The sequence below is a fragment of the Ovis aries genome, chromosome 3 (assembly GCF_016772045.2).
Source record: "Ovis aries strain OAR_USU_Benz2616 breed Rambouillet chromosome 3, ARS-UI_Ramb_v3.0, whole genome shotgun sequence".
Classification (NCBI taxonomy): Eukaryota; Metazoa; Chordata; class Mammalia; order Artiodactyla; family Bovidae; genus Ovis; species Ovis aries.
The window spans coordinates 141524955-141547003 of NC_056056.1; positions in this window are offsets into that span (position 1 = coordinate 141524955).

The window sequence follows — 22049 nt, forward strand, 5'->3', positions numbered from 1 at the left end:
TGCTGAATTAAGTAGGTTTTCTTAACTTTGGTTTCCAGCATCAAAGACAGGTTATAATAAGCTATAATATTTTAAAGCCCAGGCCAGAGGTAAGAAAGCCTTAAAGGAAAAAGAAAGCAAGGAGCATTGTACAATGTAGATTTGCATCTTAAAACATAACAGCACTTAGAATTTAGATCCACTGATATATTTTAGAATAGTCACTGGAAATTTAACAGCATAAATATGTATTACAATTTCTTGGAGACTCAGGAGGAAAGTTGATAAAAAAAATAGGAATTCCCAGAAAATGTTTTAAATGAATAGATGGTCCCCAAACCAAGTAATTATTTGGAAATATGGATGCTAACCTACTTTACAAAATATCTTGTATTTCCCTTTGACATCACTGTGTAAAATCCACTGGAGTCCCATGGAATTCAGCAGAGGCAGGCGCTGTGCATAATTCCTTACAAACCCAGCCAGCTGAAGTGCTGTTTTGGACATGGCCTGGACAGAATATTTCATGAGTGAGAAATCGAACTGTCATGTGTTTAATTAAGAGGCAGAATAAAGTGTTTAAGGACCATTTCTGAAAGTATTCATCATGAAAGTGACAGCCACACTTTTAGAGGTGTTCTGACTTAACTTCCTGTGCATCCAATGGTATAGTACAAAAGTATTCCACCTGAAAACCAGAAATGTGGCATTTAATTGACAAGTTTTCTAAATTGTAGCAAAATCTCCAGAAATTCACTCTTTACCTCTATCTTTTTGACTATAAAGTTTTAGTCCTTTTTCTTTTCCCAAATAATTTTTTTTTTTTCTCTCTCTCTCCAGCCCAGGTCCTTAAGCATTGATTCCTTTCTTCAAGATGTCCCCCTGGCTGCTGGTTGCATTAGGGATAAAGTCACCTGGAAAATATCTTTTCACAACTCAATTTGTCTTTCAGGAAATTCATCACAACTCTCTTCATTTCTTTGTCCATAGAACTTGGAAGCACAGACTTTTAACTCATGACCCTGCTTCAGCCCCTTCTCTTTAGTGAATAAACGCAGTTATGCATGGGTAAAGGACTGCATTTCCCAGTCTTCTGTGGCTAGGGGTGATGATGTGACTATGTTCCAACCAATAAAAGACAAACAGGAGTATTGTGTAGACTCTCCAAGAAGTCTTCCTAAAAGGAAGGAGTTTCTTTACCTCCATGCTCACCCCAAAATCCAACTGCTTAGAATATACATGTGATATTGGAGCCCTAGCAGCCATATGGACCCTGAGGATTACAGTCATGTCCTATAGATGGCAGAGTGGTGAACTGCAAGGATTCTGAGTCTTGGATAACTTTATGGAACTATGATTCCAGTCATGAGCAGTGTTAGGTTTTTCTGTTATACACAACTGAAATAATCCTAACGGATACACCAACTGAAGTAGGGGGAAGTTTTTTTAAATGGTGATTTTGATATCATTAGAAGAAATTTAGTAAACTATTTTTTTAAAAAGGTCACAAAAAAAGACAGATTAACACAGATGGAATTTTTATGCTCAGGAATTTTCCTTTTGAGTATGTGTTTTTGATAGCTAAGTATCTGTGTGAACCTGTAAATGTTTATGATTTGGACAAATTCTGCCTCTGGCCTATGGTAAAGTCATTGATTGGCCAACTATATAGAATTATTGGCATAAGACTTTGAATCTAATGCCGCCAGACATCTGGGGAACATGTTGGAGATTTGGGGTTTATATCTGGTTTGGTAAGTACAAAGCATTTCTTTAAAGTTCTGCTTGCCTTAATAGTTCTGTCTTGGACTGCTCAGGGCTAAAAAGAAACACATTTTGCAAATACATTAATCAGAATGATGCTATGATTATTTTATTATTATTATTATTACAACATTTATTGAGCACTTACTACATATAAGTACTTTACTAAGCACTTTACCTGTGTAATTTTATTTAAAATTCTTTCATCTGTAAGATAGAGATATCATTGTTTTTATCATTTTACACCTGAGGAGATCAAAGCCCAGAAAGTAAGTCAGTAGTTTTAGGGACTGGAAGATAGGCAATTTAGACTTAGACAACTGGAAAAGTTGGGAGGAACCCCCAAAATGTTTACTTGAACATAACATTGCCGATACTGTTCATGGGGTTCTCAAGGCAAGAATACTGAAGTGGTTTGCCATTCCCTTCTCCAGTGGACCACATTCTGTCAGAACTCTCTACCAAACCCTTCTGACTTGGGTGGCCCTAAATGGCATGGCTCATAGTTTCACTGAGTTAGACAAGGCTGTGATTCATGTGATCAAATTGGTTAGTTTTCTGTGATTGTGGTTTTTAGTCTGTCGGCCCTCTGATGGAGAAGGATATACAAAAAAGATCTTCATGACCCAGATAATCACAATGGTATGATCACTCACCTAGAGCTAGACATCCTGGAATGCAAAGTCAAGTGGGCCTTAGGAAGCATCACTATGAACAAAGCTAGTGGAGGGGATGGAATTCCAGTTGAGCTATTTCACATCCTAAAAAATGACGCTCTGAAAGTGCTGCACTCAATATGCCAGCAAATTTGGAAAACTCAGCAGTGGCCACGGGATTTGAAAAAGTCAGTTTTCATTCCAATCCCAAAGAAAAGCAATGCCAAAGAATGCTCAAACTACCGCACAATTGCACTCGTCTCACACGCTAGTAAATTAATGCTCAAAATTCTCCAAGCCAGGCTTCAACAGTAGATGAACTGTGAACATCCAGATGTTCAAGCTGGATTTAGAAAAGACAGAGGAATCAGAGTTCAAATTGCCAATTTCCATTGGATTATCAGAAAAGCAAGAGTTCTAGAAAAACATCTACTTTTGCTTTATTGACTATGCCAAAGCCTTTGACTACGTAGATCACCACAAACTGAAAAATTCTTAAAGAGATGGAATACCAGACCACCTGACATGCCTCTTGAGAAATCTGTATGCAGGTCAGGAAGCAACAGTTAGAACTGGACATGGAACAACAGACTGGTTCCAAATAGGAAAAGGAGTATGTCAAGGTTGTATATTGTCACCCTGCTTATTTCACTTACCTGCAGAGTACATCATGAGAAACGTTGGGCTGGATGAAGCACAACCTGGAATCAAGATTGCTGGGAGAAATATCAATAACCTCAGATACGCAGATGACACCACCCTTATGGCAGAAAGTGAAGAAGAACTAAAGAGACTCTTGATGAAAGTGAAAGAGGAGAGTGAAAAAGTTGGCTTAAAACTCAACATTCAGAAAACTAAGATCACGGCATCCAGTCCCATCACTTCATGGAAAATAGATGGAGAAACAGTGGAAACAGTGACAGACTTTATTTTTGGGGGCTCCAAAATCACTGCAGATGGTGACTGTAGCCATGAAATTAAAAGATGCTTACTACTTGGGAGAAAAGATATGACTGATGTTGAAGTTAAAACGCCAATACTTTAGCCACCTGATACGAAGAACTGACTCATTGGAAAAGACCCTGATGCTGGGAAAGATTGAAGGCAGGAGGAGAAGGGAACAACAGATGAGATGGTTGGATGGCATCATTGACTCAACGGACATGAATTTGAGTAAACTCTGAGAGTTTGTGATGGACAGGGAGGCCTGGCGTGCTGCAGTCCATGGGATCAGAAAGAACTGGACATGACTGAGCGACTGAACTGAACTGAACTGAACATTGCTGATGAGGCAGTGAATAATTATAGCCCCCAATCCAGAAGAATATAGAAATAGAGAAATATGAGTTTAGTATTTGAGGAAAGGGTATACAAGAAGATGAGAACAGTTCCCCTGCTGGAGCTTGAAAGTTTGCAAAGGATGGCTGAGGAATACTTTTGATAGGTTCATAGGACTAGGGCAACAAAAGTTGGAGTCAAGGACCTGTTAATGTTGAGTGCTTATGTGAATACTTTGGCTTGGGACCCCGAAGGGCTACACTCTACTAACAAAAGTGAAACAAGCAATCCAGCCCTTCTGTGTGTCCTAGAGAATTTCAGTTCTTGACATTGATTAAAGGTAATTCTTGATTGCTAAAATCCTTAGATGCCTGGCAAAAGCAGATGGAAAATCCTCTCTGGAGAATGGTAACATTATCCCAGGTCTCAAAATCATTTCACAAACAAATGTTTATATACAATGTGTGGTACAAAATAAAAGAAAATATGACACAAAATGAGTTAGTTAGCATAAACAGAATTAGTAGAAACAGTAGACCAAAAAAAAAAAAAACCCAGAAAAAAACCCAGAACCCCAGAAGCTTCAGATATTAAATTAATAAGATACTGTTTTTAAAATAACTTCCTTACCAAGTTCAAAGATATAAAAAATAAAATTAAAAAATTCAGTTGAGAGCTAGAAACTACAAAAAATATTGACATTTGACCCCTACAAAATATCCTTATCCAAATAATTTTATAAGTAAAAAATACAGCAATTAAAATCAAGAAGTTGATGAATTGATTAAACAGTGTATTAGACACAAATGAAGAAAGAATTGGTGAACCGAAAAGAGAGTTCAGAAGAAAATATCCAAACTTCAGATGGAGAGATAAGGCAAAAGGTGATGAAAAGAAAAAGGAGAAAGAAAACACAAGGAAAGAATGTAAGGGTCTAATCTATATTTAAATGAAGTACCAGAAAGAGATAAGAAAATGGAAAGAAGCAATATTTGAAGAGAGAATGGCTGATTTTTTCCAAAAGTTGCTGCAAGACAACAAAGTTTTAAGAAAGAACAACAGGTTTAAGAAACTGGATATAACTGGATTCAGGATAAATAAAATGATATTCATATCTGGATATATCATAATAGAAATTAAAAAACAAACAATTAAAAAGAAGAAAAACAGCCAGGGGGTAAAAAGATAACCACTAAAGTAATAACAGTCTGAGATGTGATCTATCAACTGTAACAGTGAAAATCAGATGGCAATTGTATGAAACTGCTAATGTGCCAATCTAGAATAATTTACCCAATCAAAATATCCTTCCATAGTAAAGATAAAATTTTAAAAATGGAGAGAACTTATTACCAGCAGATTCATAGTATATGAAAGCTGACACTTCCTTTAGGAAGAGGGAAAATGATGGTAAATAAAGAGTCAGAGAGTAAGGAAGAGAAAAATGAGAATAGAAATGATAAAAATGTGGGTAAATAAAAGTAAATACTAACTGTATAAAATAATTATCATGACTCAAGTAATTAAAATATATATAATTCAACTATATATAGTTGAAACATGACAGTTTCATATATAGCATATATACTGGGAACAGAGTTAGTGGTGTTCAGTATTCCAAGATTGTTTCATTATCTCAGAAGGGAGTAAAAGCATCAACTAAGATTAGATTTTGATAAATTATGTATGAACATTGAAACCTCTGAAAAAGCATTATAGAATAACAAAAGACAGTAGAACTACTTTCCAAGCTAGTTGAGGAAAACTATGAAATAATAAAAATAATTGATCCAAAATAAAGGAAGAAAGGAGAGAAGGAACATAGAAGAGACAAGATGAATAGAAAAACTGAGTAAAATGGCATATTTTCATTTAAGTAAACCAATGCTTACTTTAAGTAGTAATGAATTGAACAACCCAATTAAAAGAAAAATATTGTCAGGCTGAATTAAAATATACAACTATGTATCTTTATAACAGATTCATCTAAAGCATGTATGCTATATAGTCAGAAAAATTAAAGGTAAAATAACAGAAAAGGCTCATTTTTACAGAAAGGTAAACGGTTATAAAAATGTATGAAATTAATAGTGGCCTCAGGAACTTCTCTGGCGGTCCAATGGTTAGGAGTCTGTGCTTCAAATGCAGGGTGTGCAGGTTCAGTGCCTGGTCAGGAAACTAGGATCCCATATGTTGTGCGGTGTGGCTAAAAAAAAGTGACTTCAAAATATACAAAGAAAAAAATTGACAAAACTACTGGAAAAAAAAACCCCCATGATTATAATGAGTAACTGTTATAGAGAGCAAGCAAAACATAAAATAAAATGAAGCAAGGATACAGAAGAATTGAACAACACAATTAACAATATAGACATGATGGAAATAGACGTAACACTCTACCCAACAACTGCAGAATGCATATTATTTTTAATCATGTATAGAATATTCACAAAGATTGATCATACACAAGCAAATTTCAAAAAATTTCAAAGGACGTTTTCACACCAAAATTGAGTAAGCTAAAAAATATGATGAAAAGATAATTTGAAAATCCCAGCATATTAGGCAACTAAAAATACACTTGTAAGTAATCAATATGTCAAAGGAGAAATTATAATACATTGGAAATTAGAAAATATTTTTAAACTTAAAACTTTCGGTAAAAGCAGTGCTTAGAAAATATGTAGTCTTAAAATGCAAAATACTTGGAAAAAATTCTGAAATTCATTACCTAAGTATCTATCTTAAGAAGTCAGAAAATGAAGAGCAAAATTAACTCAAAGAAATTAACAGTAGGAAATAAAATAGAAGCAGAAACTAATGAAGCAGAAAGCAAAAAGATTAAGAAAAAATGTAAAAGACTTGACTAATATGCTAAGAATTAAAAGAGCACAGTTTTGCAAATCATGCAGATATTAAAAAAAATAGTAAAAGGGTGTTAAAAATAATTTTATATCAGTAGAATAACAAATGAGGGGAAATAGGTATCAACACATTTCTGAAAAACATATTTAGTCCAACACTGACCCAAAAAGAAAATTTGAATATTCTTACAATTGTTTAAAAAGTTAATTTTAAACTCAAAATTTTCCTACAAACAAAGTTCCAGGCCCACATAGCATAAGTGGCAAATTCTAAAATATATTTAAAGAAGAAATAGTTTCAGTTTTGTAAAACTCTCCCAGAAAAGTAGAAAAACACTTTTGTGAACTCATTTCAACAAGTTAGTATAACTTCAATCCAAAAGTCTGACAAGGACATTATGAGAAAGGAAGATTAAAGTCAATCTTATTTATAAACATGGATGGACATAACAAATCAAATTCAACAATAATATCCAAAATATATAATAGATTAATTATGTCATAAACTGGTTGGGTCTTCAAAAATTCTAGATTAGATACAATTTGCTAATGAATTAGTATAATTTGTCATATTAATGAAGTAAAGGAGAAAAATATCATTGCAATTGATGCAAAAAAATGCAGCTTCTATTATAATTTAAAATTCTTTTAGTAAACTAGGAGTGGTTTATTGATAGAGGGTTTCTAAAAACCCTTAGAGATATCATCAAATTTGATGATGGTTAAATGTTGAAAGCTTTCTCTTAAAATGAAAAACAAGACAAGGGTATCTGCTTACCATTGTATCTGTCTAATATTGAACTGGAGAGTATACTAGGGAAACTCACAGAAGGCCCTATAAAATATGGGTTAAATCATGAGAAAAAATTTTAATTTAACATAACAGTTCAGTTCAATTCAGTCGCTCAGTCATGTCCAACTCTTTGCGACCCCATGGACTGCAGCACACCAGGCTTCCCTGTCCATCACCAACTCCCACATTTTATTCAAAGTCATGTCCATTGAGTCGGTGATGCCATCCAACCCTCTCATCCTCTGTCATCGCCTTCTCCTTCCGCCTTCAATCTTTCCCAGCATCAGCGTCTTTTCCAATGAGTCAGTTCTTCTCATCAGGTGGCCAAAGTTTTGGAGTTTCAGCTTCAGCATCAGTCCTTCCAATGAATATTCAGGACTGATTTCCTTTAGAATGGACTGGTTGGATCTCCTTGCAGTCCAAGGGACTCTCAAGAGTTTTCTCCAACACCACAGCTCAAAAGCATCAATTTTTCGATGCTCAGTTTTCTTTAACAAAACAGGAACTCTGCTAAACAGTGCCTGGATTTCCCCAGAGGCTTAGTAATGTCATAAAGGATCCAAACTCTTTCTCCTCTGTTCTCCTCAGGTTGGTTCTTTGGCTTACCCTTTCATATTTTTCAAGATGGCTGCCACAACTTCAGGCATCAGAGACAGAACAATATCTGGTCAAAGAAAAACTGCATTGCATTCATTACCTCCTATTCTCTATTTAACAGCGAGGGAAACCTGTCCTAGGATATCTCTAGCAGGCTTTCTTTACCGCCCATTGGATAGCATTGGATCACAGGCCAATACCTAACCTCAAGGGAAGTCACAAGAATCATTGGTATTTTTGGCCTCTATAGGGATGTGAAGGCTCTGTCAACCAGAAAAAGGCAAAGGAGAATAGGCAGAGAATGTCTTTTGTATAGTGAACAATAATGTCTGCCAGACAGCTTAAGTAACTCACCCAAGGCCACATTTCTAGTAAGTGGCAGAGCTGGGATTTGAACTGAAGCAGCCTGACACACTCTGAAAGCCTATACATTCTTGGCCTAGTATATGACTTTGAAAACAGTGTACTTTAACTTAATTCTCCATCCAGAACCCATAACATCATCTGAATACATTGACTCTCAGTGCCACCATCAAAGTCTTTACAGTACTCTATTACAGTATTCACAGAAATTAACTGACAGTCATTGAAAAGCTTAAATAAGCTAAAATTCATCTGTTTTTCACAGAAACGTTTTAATTTCACAGAGAACTTTTTTAGAAATAATTATTTATAACATTTGGGAATTTTAAAATCAATCTATTATGTGTTTGAAAGAATGTGAGAACAGCTCATCAGCTTTGAAAAGCAGTAATATGCATACAAATCACATAAAAGGTTTATAACAAGATTAAGTATCACAAAGCAGAAAAAGAAACACAAAATACAAGCACACATTTAAAAATAAAATGGGTATATCTTAAAATAAATCTTTTCAGCAAAGTTAAAGTAGTAAAAGATGCTTATGTAGGAAAAAAAGTTTTAACATTGTGAAATCACATTTTCACTTTATGGAACATAAAATTATATGAATACTATTAAAGTTACATTATAACAGAACAATTGTACCTATTTATCACCTGTTGTAATAAAAGCAGATACAGCTAATTGATTTAAAATGCTCTCAAGTAGTTTTAATTATATAAACAAAAATTAGCTTCTATAAACATGTGTGTGTGTATATTTAAAATTGGTAAGCAAAATAACTTCATGAAATTAAGTTACTCTTGGCCCTAATCATTACTATGAGGCCAGCGTCTTTTAGTTTCCATACTCTATAGTTGTATTTTTATATTGAAACAAGACCACATATTGCAAGAAATAATTTTTTTTTGTCAATTTCCAGTACAACTTGGGCGGTATTTTATGTTCACATCTTTGCAGGTAATTCCATGGTTTACAAATCAAAAACGACTATTCAGCTCTATGCTCTCTATCCCCAAAGGCACTGGCCAGTCTTGCTTGAGATGAGGGAGAATGGGGTAGAGACAGGAGGACTACCTCTACCTGGGTCCCTGCAGGTTATTTACTACCATCATAGGTACAGTGCTGAAGTCTGGAGGCCCCAGGGTGAATAAAGGGGAGAATTCAATAAACAGGTCAGTACATTTCTATTGACCTTTGACAACAGTTCTAGGTTCTGTGGAGAATAGAAACCACCCTGTATCTGTGGTTCAGGGGCTCACAATCTATTGTGGGAGACATAATTATATATAAGTGAATAGGTAAGTGGCAGGTTACATTAGGCAATTATAATGATATGCGGAGAAATGAATCCTGACTTGGTAAGAAGATGGGGAAATTTCCTAGAAGCAGCAGGAGAGAGTAGTGATAAAGTCATACTGTGCAGTAGGATCAGTTTGAACCAACAAGTATATTGGTGTGTGGAAGGTTTTAAATTGAATGGGTAGAGGATTTCAGAGGAGTATGCTTGAGATCAGACTGGAAAGGTAGGAAACAAACTCCTTACTAAATCCCTGTTATTAATATGTCATATACCCCAATTGAAATCACCACAGGAAGTTTATGCTCTTAAGGTCTTCCTGTATTGCCTGAACACTTGCTGTCCCTGTACATCCAATAGTCTAACCCAAATCCCACCCATCCTTGATCTCCAAATCCTTCCATGATGCCCTTTGGAGCTTCTCATTGCCATCAGCAAAGTCCCCTCTATCCTCGATTTCTTTCTCGGAAGGCTCCATCCACATACTTCCTCTAACACAAATCTTGTACTTCTCTAAGAGCAGAGCATCACCCAAGCCTTCTCAAGTAATGGCTGCTCCCACCTCCATCTTGCAAATCACTGGAACTGAAAGTGAGATGGTTGCCCTTTTACTCCTTTTTGTTATTTCCCAACAACCGTTCTTACCTCCTTGCTTAAAAATTCCTCTTCTTTCGATGAATTATATTGGTTCATCACCCTTCATGCCACCACACTGCAGACATCCATGATCCTTCTGGTGACTTTTCCTTATTCACTGAAGATTTTAGCACATCCCTCACTGCTTTTTAAACGCCTGCACGTGACTCAATGAACTGTCATCATTTTTGGTCATTTCTGTTTCCACACGACTGTTTCAAGCCAAATCCTCCTGCCTGTGATCTTGTCTTCACTCCTCCTGGTACCTACTTCCATAGAACTTGTCATTATCATACAATGACAACCACCACCACCACCACCATCCAACCCATCTCGTTAATCAGTTCAGGTTTCTGTCACAGAATGCCATAGACTGTGTGGCTTAGACAAAAACATTTATTTCTCAGTCTGGAGGCTGTGAAGTTCAAAGTCAAGTCCTAGATCAAAGTAGATCCAGTGTTTGGTGAGGGCACTCTTACTGGTTTGCAGAAGCCATCTCCCTCTTGTATCCTCACATGGCTGAGAGAAAAACCATCTCTCTGGAATCTCTTCTTATAAGGATACTCATCCCATTCAAGAGGGCTCCATCTTCATGACCTAATTCATTTCTAAAGTCTCTACCTCCTAATACAATCATATTGGGAGTTGGGATTTCAAAGTATGGATTTTGAGGGGACAAAACATTCAGTCTGTAGCGCTCCCAACAGCAAGTGTCCTATTCTCTAGAGAGCACCACTTAATATCCTTTTAGTTCAGTTCTTCAAACACTAAGATTTTCACAATTCTTTGAGCCCATGGGAACTTTTTTGAGCCCATTGACCTCACCAACTTTTTCAGTTCATCACCCACCTGTGTACTCGCAACTCTTTTTACCCAGCTTAGGTTCCATTGTTAATTATTATAATAAGTCCCTTCAATCTAAACTCAGCTTCTTGCCCTTCTGTCCCCCTGCTGAATTCACTGGAATAAAACACAAACCATGTTTAAGTCCAATTCTCCATCTTCTCTGCTCCTGGTGCAGCTAAACCCAAAATCATACAGAATGCTCTCGCTTTAAATTTACAACCACAAATCTTAAGTGGGATCTCCAACATCTGCCAGTTCACTTCCTTATTTTCTGGGAATACTTTACAAAAAAAAAAAACCAAACACTGTTTCTTTTGTCCTCAAGTGTAAAATTGACTCCTGCTCCACTCATTCACTGTTGGTATCTTTATTTATTTCATTATATGGAAAAGTAATTGGTTAAGAACTTATTTTAAATCTACTAACCAATCACATCTGCACTTACAGCTTTTGTCTTTCGACCTGTTGAAATGGATAAATTGTCTAGACTCCTATGTAAGGCCAAGTAATCCGGTCATACATGGAACAGCAGCCCAGGTATGCAGATGAGGATCTTCTTACCTACCCTCAGACTTAGCTTCTGTCATTAGCCCTTTTTTCTGAATTATCACTTTTTCCTTAACACTTTTCTTATTCTTATTAGTGCCTTAGAAAATGAAGCAAAACAAAAAACCTTACACGTTCCCATTCAGATACGGCTCCATCACTCTGCTCCCCTTTATAATAAAATTCTTCAAGAGATTTCCTTAAATGCATTGCCACTTCTTCGTCTCCTATATTCTTTTTTTAAATTGAAGTATAGTTGATTTACAATGATGTGTTAGTTTCAGGTATACAGCAAAGTTATTCAGTCATATATATTCTTTTTCAGATTCTTTCCCATTATATGTTATTACAGGATATTGAATAGAGTTCACTGTGCTATGCAGTAGGTCCTTGTTGGTTATCTATTTTACATACAGCAGTGAATATCTGTTAATCCCAAACTCCTAATTTCTCCCTCATCTTTTCCACTTTGTTAAGCATTAGTTTGTTTTCTATCCCTGAGTCTACTTCTGTCTTGCAAATAAGTTCATTTGTATCATTTTTTAAATATTCCACATATAAGTGATATCATATGGTATTTGTCTTTCTCTTTCTTCACTAAATATGATAATCTCTGGGTCCATCCATGCTGCTGCAAATGGCATTACTTCATTCTTTTTTATGGCTGATTTATATTCATATATATATATATATATACCACATCTTTCTTATACATTCATTTATTGGTGGACATTTAGGTTGCTTTCATGTCTTGGCTACTATAAATAGACTTCTATATTCTTTGACCCATCCCAATCAGGCTTTAGTCTTCATGTCTAGGCTAAAATAATAAAGGTCCCTACAAACTCAGTTTTGTCAAATGTAGTCATTCCTTTTAAAAAGTGTGTTTCCAATTCAAAAAGTAAGGAGAACTCAGCAGCAGAGTTTGGTCGAGAAGAGCCTTGCTACTAAATATGATTCATGAACAAGCAACTTCTACATAACTTGGGATCCTACTAGAAGTACAGACTCTCATGTCCCATCCAAGACCTTGGGCTACCTCTCTGAGCCTCAGTTTATCTCTAAAATGGATAATAGTCAAGTCTCGAGCCCTGCCTTACTCAGTCCTGCTGCAGAAGCTGACTGGTTGGTTCTTCTTTCTTCTTCGATTGCTTTGTTTACTTGGCTTCTAGGATGACACATGGTCCTAGTTTGCCTCTAACCTTAACTGCAACTCTTAGTCAGACTCTTTTGAACTCTTTTACTTCTTGACCTGTAATTGTTGGAGTGCTCATGATATTCTTTTTCACAGTTGTCCTAACCATCATGAACACACAAACTATAAATATTTCCACGATGTGATTCCTGAAGTCTCCGGACCATCACTTGAAGCTTCAGACAATACTGTCTATTTGCTTCTTCATGTGTGTGAGTGTGTGTGTGTGTTTTCCATCACCCAGTTGTTTCCAGTTCTTTGCATCTCCCACCAGGCTCCTCTGTTCGTGGAATTTTCTAGGCAAGAATATTGGAACAGGGCTGTCATTTCCTCCTCCAGGGATCTTCCCAACCCAGGGACCAAACCTGCATCTCTTGCATCTCCTGCGTTGGCAGGTGGATATGTTACCACTGCTCTAGCTGGGGAGCTTGTATTTCAAGTGTACAAGTAGTATAATTTTTATGTGGGCCACTGCACGAAAATGATTAGAAAGTACTTTTAGGATGATCACACCCAATTGCTTGGTTTTAAATACCATTTATAGGGAACTCCCTGGCAGTCCAATTGTTAGGAGTGCCCACTTCCACTGCAGGGGGCAAGAGTTTGATTCCTCGTTGGGGGACTAAGATCCCCATGCCATGTGGCATGGCCAATATAAATAAATAAAAATAAGTAAATACTATTTATATATTGATGACTTTCAAATTTGTATTTCTAACCTCAACTTTCCCCTGAACTCCAAGCTCCTGTATCCAGTTTCCTAAGAAATAACTTCACTTGTATGTCTAATAGGCCATCCCTAACTAAAACTACCAAAACTGATCTCATCGCACCTCATGGAATCTCATGGGATTCAGGGAAAATGACAAAAGGAGGAATTCTTGACTCCCCAGTACAGAAGCAAATATGGGAACTAAATTCAAAACAGTCCTCAAATACGACCACTTCAGGGGTTTTCTCATAGCTCAGTGGGTAAAGAATCTGCCTGCAATACAGGAAACCCCAGTTTGATTCCTGGGTTGGAAGATCCCCTGGAGAAGGGAAAGGCTGCCCACTCCAGCATTCTGGTCTAGAGAATTCCATGGACTGTATAGTCCTTGGGGTCGCAAGGAGTCGGACATGACTGAGTGACTTTCAATTTCAGTTTCATGACGACTACTCTTTGCCTCTACTACCTCTCTACCCTATTCCACACCACCATTACCCTTACTTAAATGCATACGATTCCCTTCTAATTTCCCTACTTAGAGGATTGAGTGACTACTAGACAATGTAAACAAGTCACCTAATTGCCCTGCTCCTGACTTTTCATTGGTTGCCTATCACACTTAGAATAAAAAAGTCCTTTGGATGCTTATTAAGCTAAACATGATCTGGCTTCAGGTTCTCTTTCCAAGATCAATTCCTCTCTCTCCCTGGCCAACCACGTCCCATCCATACTGGTCTCCTTGCCTGTGTGTGTGCTCAGCTGCTTCAGTCATGTCCAATTCTTTGTGACCCTACAGACTGCAGGCCACCAGGCTCCTCTGTTCATGGGATTTTCCAGGCAAGAACAGTGGAGTGGGTAGCCATCCCTTCTCCAGGTGATCTTCCCGGCCCAGGGATTGACCCTGCATCTCCTGCACTGCAGGCAGATTATTTTACCCACAGAACCACCTGGGTAGCCCCACTATTCTCTTTACTGTTCTTCAAAACCAAGTGTGCACTCATCTCAGGCCCACATTCCTTAGCTGCTAATCCTTTGTCCTAGATATTTTCAAGATTTGTGTCCATTCAGAAATTTGTCAACATACTATTACCTTCTTAGATTGGCCTTTACAAAAGTCCCAACCAAAATAACTTGACACTCCTCCCCTCACTTTGCTTTATTTTCTTCAGTTCAGTTCAGTTCAGTCGCTCAGTCGTGTCCGACACTTTGTGATCCCATGAATCGCAGCACGCCAGGCCTCCCTGTCCATCACCAACTCCCGGAGTTCACTCAGACTCACGTCCATCGAGTCAGTGATGTCATCCAGCCATCTCATCCTCTGTCGTCCCCTTCTCCTCCTGCCCCCAATCCCTCCCAGCATCAGAGTCTTTTCCAATGAGTCAACTCTTCGCATGAGGTGGCCAAAGTACTGGAGTTTCAGCTTTAGCATCATTTCTTCCAGAGGAATCCCAGGGCTGATCTCCTTCAGAATGGACTGGTTGGATCTCCTTGCAATCCAAGGGACTCTCAAGAGTCTTCTCCAACACCACAGTTCAAAAGCATCAATTCTTTGGCACTCAGCCTTCTTCACAGTCCAACTCTCACATCCATACATGACCACTGGAAAAACCATAGCCTTGACTAGACGGACCTTAGTCGGCAAAGTAATATCTCTGCTTTTGAATATGCTATCTAGGTTGGTCATAACTTTCCTTCCAAGGAGTAAGCGTCTTTTAATTTCATGGGTGCAGTCACCATCTGCAGTGATTTTGGAGCCCCCCAAAATAAAGTCTGACACTGTTTCCACTATTTTCCCATCTATTTCCCATGAAGTGATGGGACCAGATGCCATGATCTTCGTTTTCTGAATGTTGAGTTTTAAGCCAACTTTTTCACTCTCCTCTTTCACTTTCATCAAGTGGCTTTTTAGTTCTTAGTAGCTGTCGATTTTACCTGCCAACACAATTTATATTTATTCTTTGTTTGTTGTCTGTTTTCACTTGAGAAAGTAAGTTCTATGAGACACAGGAAGCACTTGTTTTGTTCACTTCTGAGTTCTCAGTACCTAAAACAATACCATGGAGAAGTCAATGACACCCCACTCCAGTACTCTTGCCTGGAAAATCCCATGGATGGAGGAGCCTGGTGGGCTGCAGTCCATGCGGTGGCTAAGAGTTGGACATGACTGAGCAAGTTCCCTTTACTTTTCACTTTCATGCATTGGAGAAGGAAATGGCAACCCACTCCAGTGTTCTTGCCTGGAGAATCCCAGGGATGGCGGAGCCTGGTGGGCTGCCATCTCTGGGGTCACACAGAGTCGGACACGACTGAAGCGACTTAGCATCAGCAGCAGCAACAGAACAATACCAGGCTACCAATGTAGCTTAGTAGATGTTCATCTAGTTAATTCTGAGTGAAAAAATGTTGTATGATACATTGGCATGGAGGTGTGATAGGAGAAAATACAGGTAAGAAGCAAGGAATGTGGCTGGGATGCTTTTTGCAATAATTCAGGTCAGGGATAAGAACTGGTGCTAAAACAGCACATTGGAAATAGTTTTCAAAAGAAAGCAGGAAAAAATATACAAGCTTGAAAACCCAACAAGAGTCATTTTGATGCCCTCCTGGGATTAAGAAGTTGAATGAGGTTCAATCAGTCATGATGAAGTGACACTCAGGTAGCTGAACATTTTATTCAACATGTATTTATTACCATATATAATGTGGCACACATGGAGAGAATAATATGTTTCCTCTTTGAGAAAGAAAAAATATGAAATCAGAAATCTGAGTCTCCCTTTAAGAAGCAAATCAGCTTTTATTAAATGGAGGTGATGAAAGAATTGCTTGAATCAAAGAGTACGTTGTTTATTCAGATACTTTCTTGTAAAATGTGTATGTATTAAAGAGGCTAAATTTGGCTAGCTAACTAAACAACGTTAAGATTAAATTTGAATGCTCTGTGCTTTATCATAAGTGACATATTTCTTTGTTAAATTTCCTGCCATTCAATGTAAAGAAAAAGGAACTTTTTAATTAGATGTTATCATCATTATAACAGAGCTTGTCTTTTATAAACTGTTGTTCTTAGCTTTTTAATAGATGCCAAGATTTGAGAAATATAAATAGTAAAAAGGTAATAACAATGGCTTCTGCAGGCAATAGGAATAGTCTATAAATTATCCTTATTATTGGTTACTTCAGAAATAATCGAATTTAACATAAATTACTTTATAAAAATATTTTCCTGTCTAGAATTAAGCTCTTCAGTCTTCAGCACTCTAAAAACTTCCATATAATTCCTTGTATCTGAAACAGCAGTTTGATTTACTGATACAGCTTTTTGCAGCAAGTTTTTATTAAATAAAATGTTTGTCTGTTTCAAAACATTAAACACAATAGTAAGCTTTGTTTTCTTATTATTCAACATAAGCAACGTACCTACGAGTAGGAATGAGCAGAACGGACAGCCTGGCGTCATGCAGATGGAGCTGTATATTCACATGAACATAACTGATGACCAAGCCGCATTCACCTGGAGCTTAATAAGGTGCAGAGGACAGCCATTAGATGAAAAACAGATGATCTGGTTACACTTAAACACAAGCTTTGGGGTACTCTGAAAGTGGATAACATGAGTTTAACCTCAGCTGACTGTAAGATAGGGAACTTAGGGAAGGTTTCCTAAGGAAGGGACACTTAAACTCAGACCAAAAAGGCAAGTGGGCATTTTCCAGGTGAAGCTGAGAAAGAGGCTTTCTGGCAGCAGGAAGAGAATGTGAAAAGGCTCAGGGATAGGGAGGAAAAAAAAACCTTCAAAGGAACCAAAGAAAGAGCAGTAACCCAGGGGAAACTGAGATGCCAGGAGGCAGATCATCCAGGGCTTAGAAGAACATGTACCGTTCTGAAAAAGAGAAATGAAAACCATGAAGAGTTTTAAGCAGGTGAGTTATATAACTCGATTTATACTTTATAAAAAGATTAATCTGGTTCCTATTGAAAAACAAAGCATTTCCATTTTTGGTAATATGGTGTCTTAAAATCCCTACTGCTATAAAACAATTAAAAATTATGGGGTAAAATATGACCTGTTCATTTGAAATATATAGCTTGGGTTTCAGTTTCAATTGCTCAATTTGCATCTTCCCAAAGTCTCATCTTAGTCAGGCTGGAAAAATTGGGACAAGCAGCCACAAAGTATCTCTAGAGTGATACACATTAAAGTCAGATCATACTGGGGGCTCCCCTGGTGGCTCAGACGGTAAAGCATCTGCCTGCAGTGCGGGAGACTTGGGTTTGATCCCTGGGTCGGGAAGATCCCTTGGAGTAGGAAATGGCAACCCACTCCAGTACTCTTGCCTGGAAAATTCAATGGATGGAGGAACCTGGTATGCTACAGTCCATGGGATCGCAAAGAGTCGGACACTACTGAGCAACGTCACTGGTTGATAGTGGGTTTCTCTAAGATACAACTCCATTAAAAATGACCTCATGATCAAATGCTGGGATACATAAGGAAGCAATCTAGCAAAAGCAAATTTCATGTGACACATTAAAAACAGATATGGAACTTTAGGATCTTTAGATAACAGAATTATTAATAGAACCCATAAAATAAGTATTTTTAAATTGTTTAAAGACATTTAAAAGAATGAAAATATAAGAAAAGATCACTGCAGTATTACAAACAACCAAGAAGGTTTAAAAATAGAATTTTAAAAATTAAAGTTGAAAATATAACCAGTTAGGTAAAAATTTCACTAAATCAAATAGCAAATATTTAATTTGTTGAAATAGTGTCTAGAATATAGATATAAGGAAATTACCTAGAAGACTGAAGAAATGAAAGATGAAAATGTAGATAAGAGAACTGGAAAATCAAGCAAAAAATGTCTGGAATTGGTCCAATAGGATTTTAGAAAAGACAGATTAAAGAACAGTCTGAAGAGAAGCTACATTTAATGAGATAATAGCTGAGAATATTTTAGAATCGATCCACTATATGAATCATCATATTCAGGAAGCACTACCAGTTCTGAAAAGGATTTTTCAAAAAGGGTAAAAAGTAACCATTAGGTATATTACAGTGAAACCTTAAAAGCAAGCAAGAAAGAAAAGATAGATTATAAGCATACATTAGAGATATTACAGATTCCATTCCAGACCACTGCAATAAGCAAATATTTTAATCAAGGGAGTTCCACGAACTTTTTGGTTTCTAAGTGCCTATAAACAGTATGTTTACACTATACAAAATAGTATATGAAGTGTGCAACTATAAATTCAAGGTTTGTGGCAAGCTTGAATCAGGCACATCTATTGGTGCCATTTAAAAAATAGTATTTCCTCCCTTTGTGTCTCTGTCACATTTTGGCAAACTGCAATTTTTTAGACATAATGCTATTGTATACTTAATAGACTACAGTGTGGTATAAATGTAACTTTTATATTCACTGGGAAGCCAAAAAAATTATGTAACTTATTTTTTTGCCTATCCACTGTATTGTCACCACAATGAAACTGAATCCACAATATCTCCGAGGTATGCCTATAATCCTTTTAGTCTGGTAAAACAATCTATTTCTTCACTAAAAAGGCAGTCTGGCTATTTAAGAAAGACATAGAAAATTGTTTCCTTAATTAGGCATTATTAAGGCATTATTTCTTTACTTAGGCCTAGCTTTGAGAAATCGTCTAGTAAATATACTTTTACTTATATTTATTTGTCTCTGTTGGCCTTCCCTGGTGGCTCAGCTGATAAAGAATCCACCTGCAATGCGGGAGGCCTGGCTTTGATCCCTGGGTTGGGAAGATCCCCTGGAGGAGGGCATGGCAACCCACTCCAGTATTCTTGCCTGGAGAATCCCCATGGGGTCGCAAACAGTCGGACATAACTAAGCGCCTATGCACATTTGTCTCTTAGTTGTTTGATATCTTTGTCCAGAGTCTTAAATGTTTCTGTACTTCTAGACTGTCCAGTTTGTAGATGTATAACTGTTACAGTGTTTTTTCTGTGATATTGGTTGATATTCTATCTCATTTCTTACTTTGTTTATTTGGATCCTCTCTTTTTCCCTTAATGAGGCTGACTATAGGAATATTAATTTTATTTTTTAAAATTATTGCTTTCATTGATCTTTTCTATCATTTTTTTGTCTCTTTTATTTACTTTTTTCTGGTCTTTATTATTTCCTTCCTTCTGCTGACTTTGGGCTTTGTTTCTTCTTTTTTCTAATTTTTTAAAATTGTAGGTTAGATTGTTTATTTGCGATTTTCTTGTGTCTTGAGGCAGGACTGTATTGCTATAAAATTTTCTCTTAGAACTGCTGTATCCTATATAGAACTAACACCCCAGAAAGATTTCCTTTTCATTATAGGGGACTGGAGTGCAAAAGTAGGAAGTCAAGAATACCTGGAATAACAGGCAAATTTGGCCATGGAGTACAGAATGAAGCAGGGCAAAGGCTAATAGAGTTTTGCCAAGAGAACACACTGGTCATAGCAAACACCCTCTTCCAACAACACAAGAGAAGACTCTACACATGGACATCACCACATGGCCAACACCAAAATCAGATTGATTATATTCTTTGCAGCAAAAAATGGAGAAGCTGTATATAGTAAGCAAAAGCCAGACCCGGAGCCGACTGTGGCTCAGATCATCAAATTCAAACTTAAATTGAAGAAAGTGGGAAAACCACTAGACCATTCAGGTATGACCTAAATCAAATCCCTTATAATTATACAGTAGAAGTGAGAAATAGATTTGTGACTAGATCAGATAGAGTGCCTGATGAACTATGGACAGAGGTTCATGACATTGTACAGGAGGCAGGGATCAAGACCATCCCAAGAAAAAGAAATGCAAAAAAGCAAAATGGCTGTCTGAAGAGGCCTCATAAATAGCTGTGAAAAGAAGAGAAGTGAAAAGCAAAGGAGAAAAGGAAAGATATGCCCATTTGAATGCAGAGTTCCAAAGAACAGCAAGGAGAGATAAGAAAGCCTTCCTCAGTGATCAATGCAAAGAAATAGAGGGAAACAATAGAATGGGAAAGACTAGAGATCTCTTCAAGAAAATTAGAGATACCAAGGGAATATGTCATGCAAAGATGGGCTCGATAAAGGACAGAAATGGTATGGACCTGAAAGAAACAGAAGATATTAGGAAGAGGTGGAAAGACTACACAGAAGAACTGTACAAAAAAGATCTTCATGACCCAGATAATCATGATGGTGTGATCACTAACCTAGAGTCAGACATTTTGGAATGTGAAGTCAAGTGAGACTTAGGAAGCATCACTACGAACAAACCTAGTGGAGGTGATGGTATCCCAGTTGAGCTCTTTCAAATCCTAAAAGATGATGCTGTGAAAGTGCTGCACTCAATATGTCAGCCAATTTGGAAAACTCAACAGCGGCCACAGGACTTGAAAACGTCAGTTTTCATTCCAATCCCAAAGAAAGTCAATGCCAAAGAATGCTCAAACTACTGCACAATTACATTCATCTCACATGCTAGTAAAGGAATGCTCAAAATTCTCCAAGCTAGGCTTCAGCAATACATGAACCGTGAACTTCTGTTCAAGCTGGATTTAGAAAAGGCAGAGGAACCAGAGGTCAAATTGCCAACATTCACTGGATCATCGAAAAAGCAAGAGAATTCCAGAAAAACATCTATTTCTGCTTTATTGACTATGCCAAAGCCTTTGACTGTGTGGATCACAATAAACTGTGGAAAATCCTGAAAAAAATGGGAATACCAGATCACCTGACCTGCCTCTTGAGAAATCTGTATGCAGGTCAGGAAGCAACAGTTAGAACTGGACATGGAACAACAGACTGGTTCCAAATAGGAAAAGGAGTATGTCAAGGTTGTATATTGTCACCTTGCTTATTTCACTTACATGCAGAGTACATCATGAGAAACTCTGGTCTAGAAGAAGAACAAGCTGGAATCAAGATTGCTGGGAGAAATAGCAATAACCTCACATATGCAGATGACACCACCCTTATGGCAGAAAGTGAAGAAGAACTAAAGAGCCTCTTGATGAAAGTGAAAGAGGAGAGTGAAAAAGTTGGCTTAAAGCTCAACATTCAGAAAACTAAGATCGTGGCAGTTGATCCCATCACTTCATGGCAAATAGATGGGGAAACAGTGGAAACAGTGGCAGACTTTATTTTTGAGGGCTCCAAAATCACTGCAGATGGTGATTGCAGCCATGAAATTAAAAGATGCTTACTCCTTGGAAGGAAAGTTATGATCAACCTAGACAGCATATTAAAAAGCAGACACATTACTTTCTCAACAAAGGTCTATCTAGTCAAGACTATGGGTTTTCCAGTAGTCATGTATGGATGAGAGGGTTGGACTGTGAAGAAAGCTGAGTGCCAAAGAATTGATGCTTTTGAACTGTGATGTTGGAGAAAACTCTTGAGAGTCTCTTGGACTGCAAGGAGTTCCAACCAGTCCATCCTAAAGGAGATGAGTCCTGGGTGTCCATTGGAAGGACTGATGTTGAAGCTGAGCCTCCAATACTTTGGACA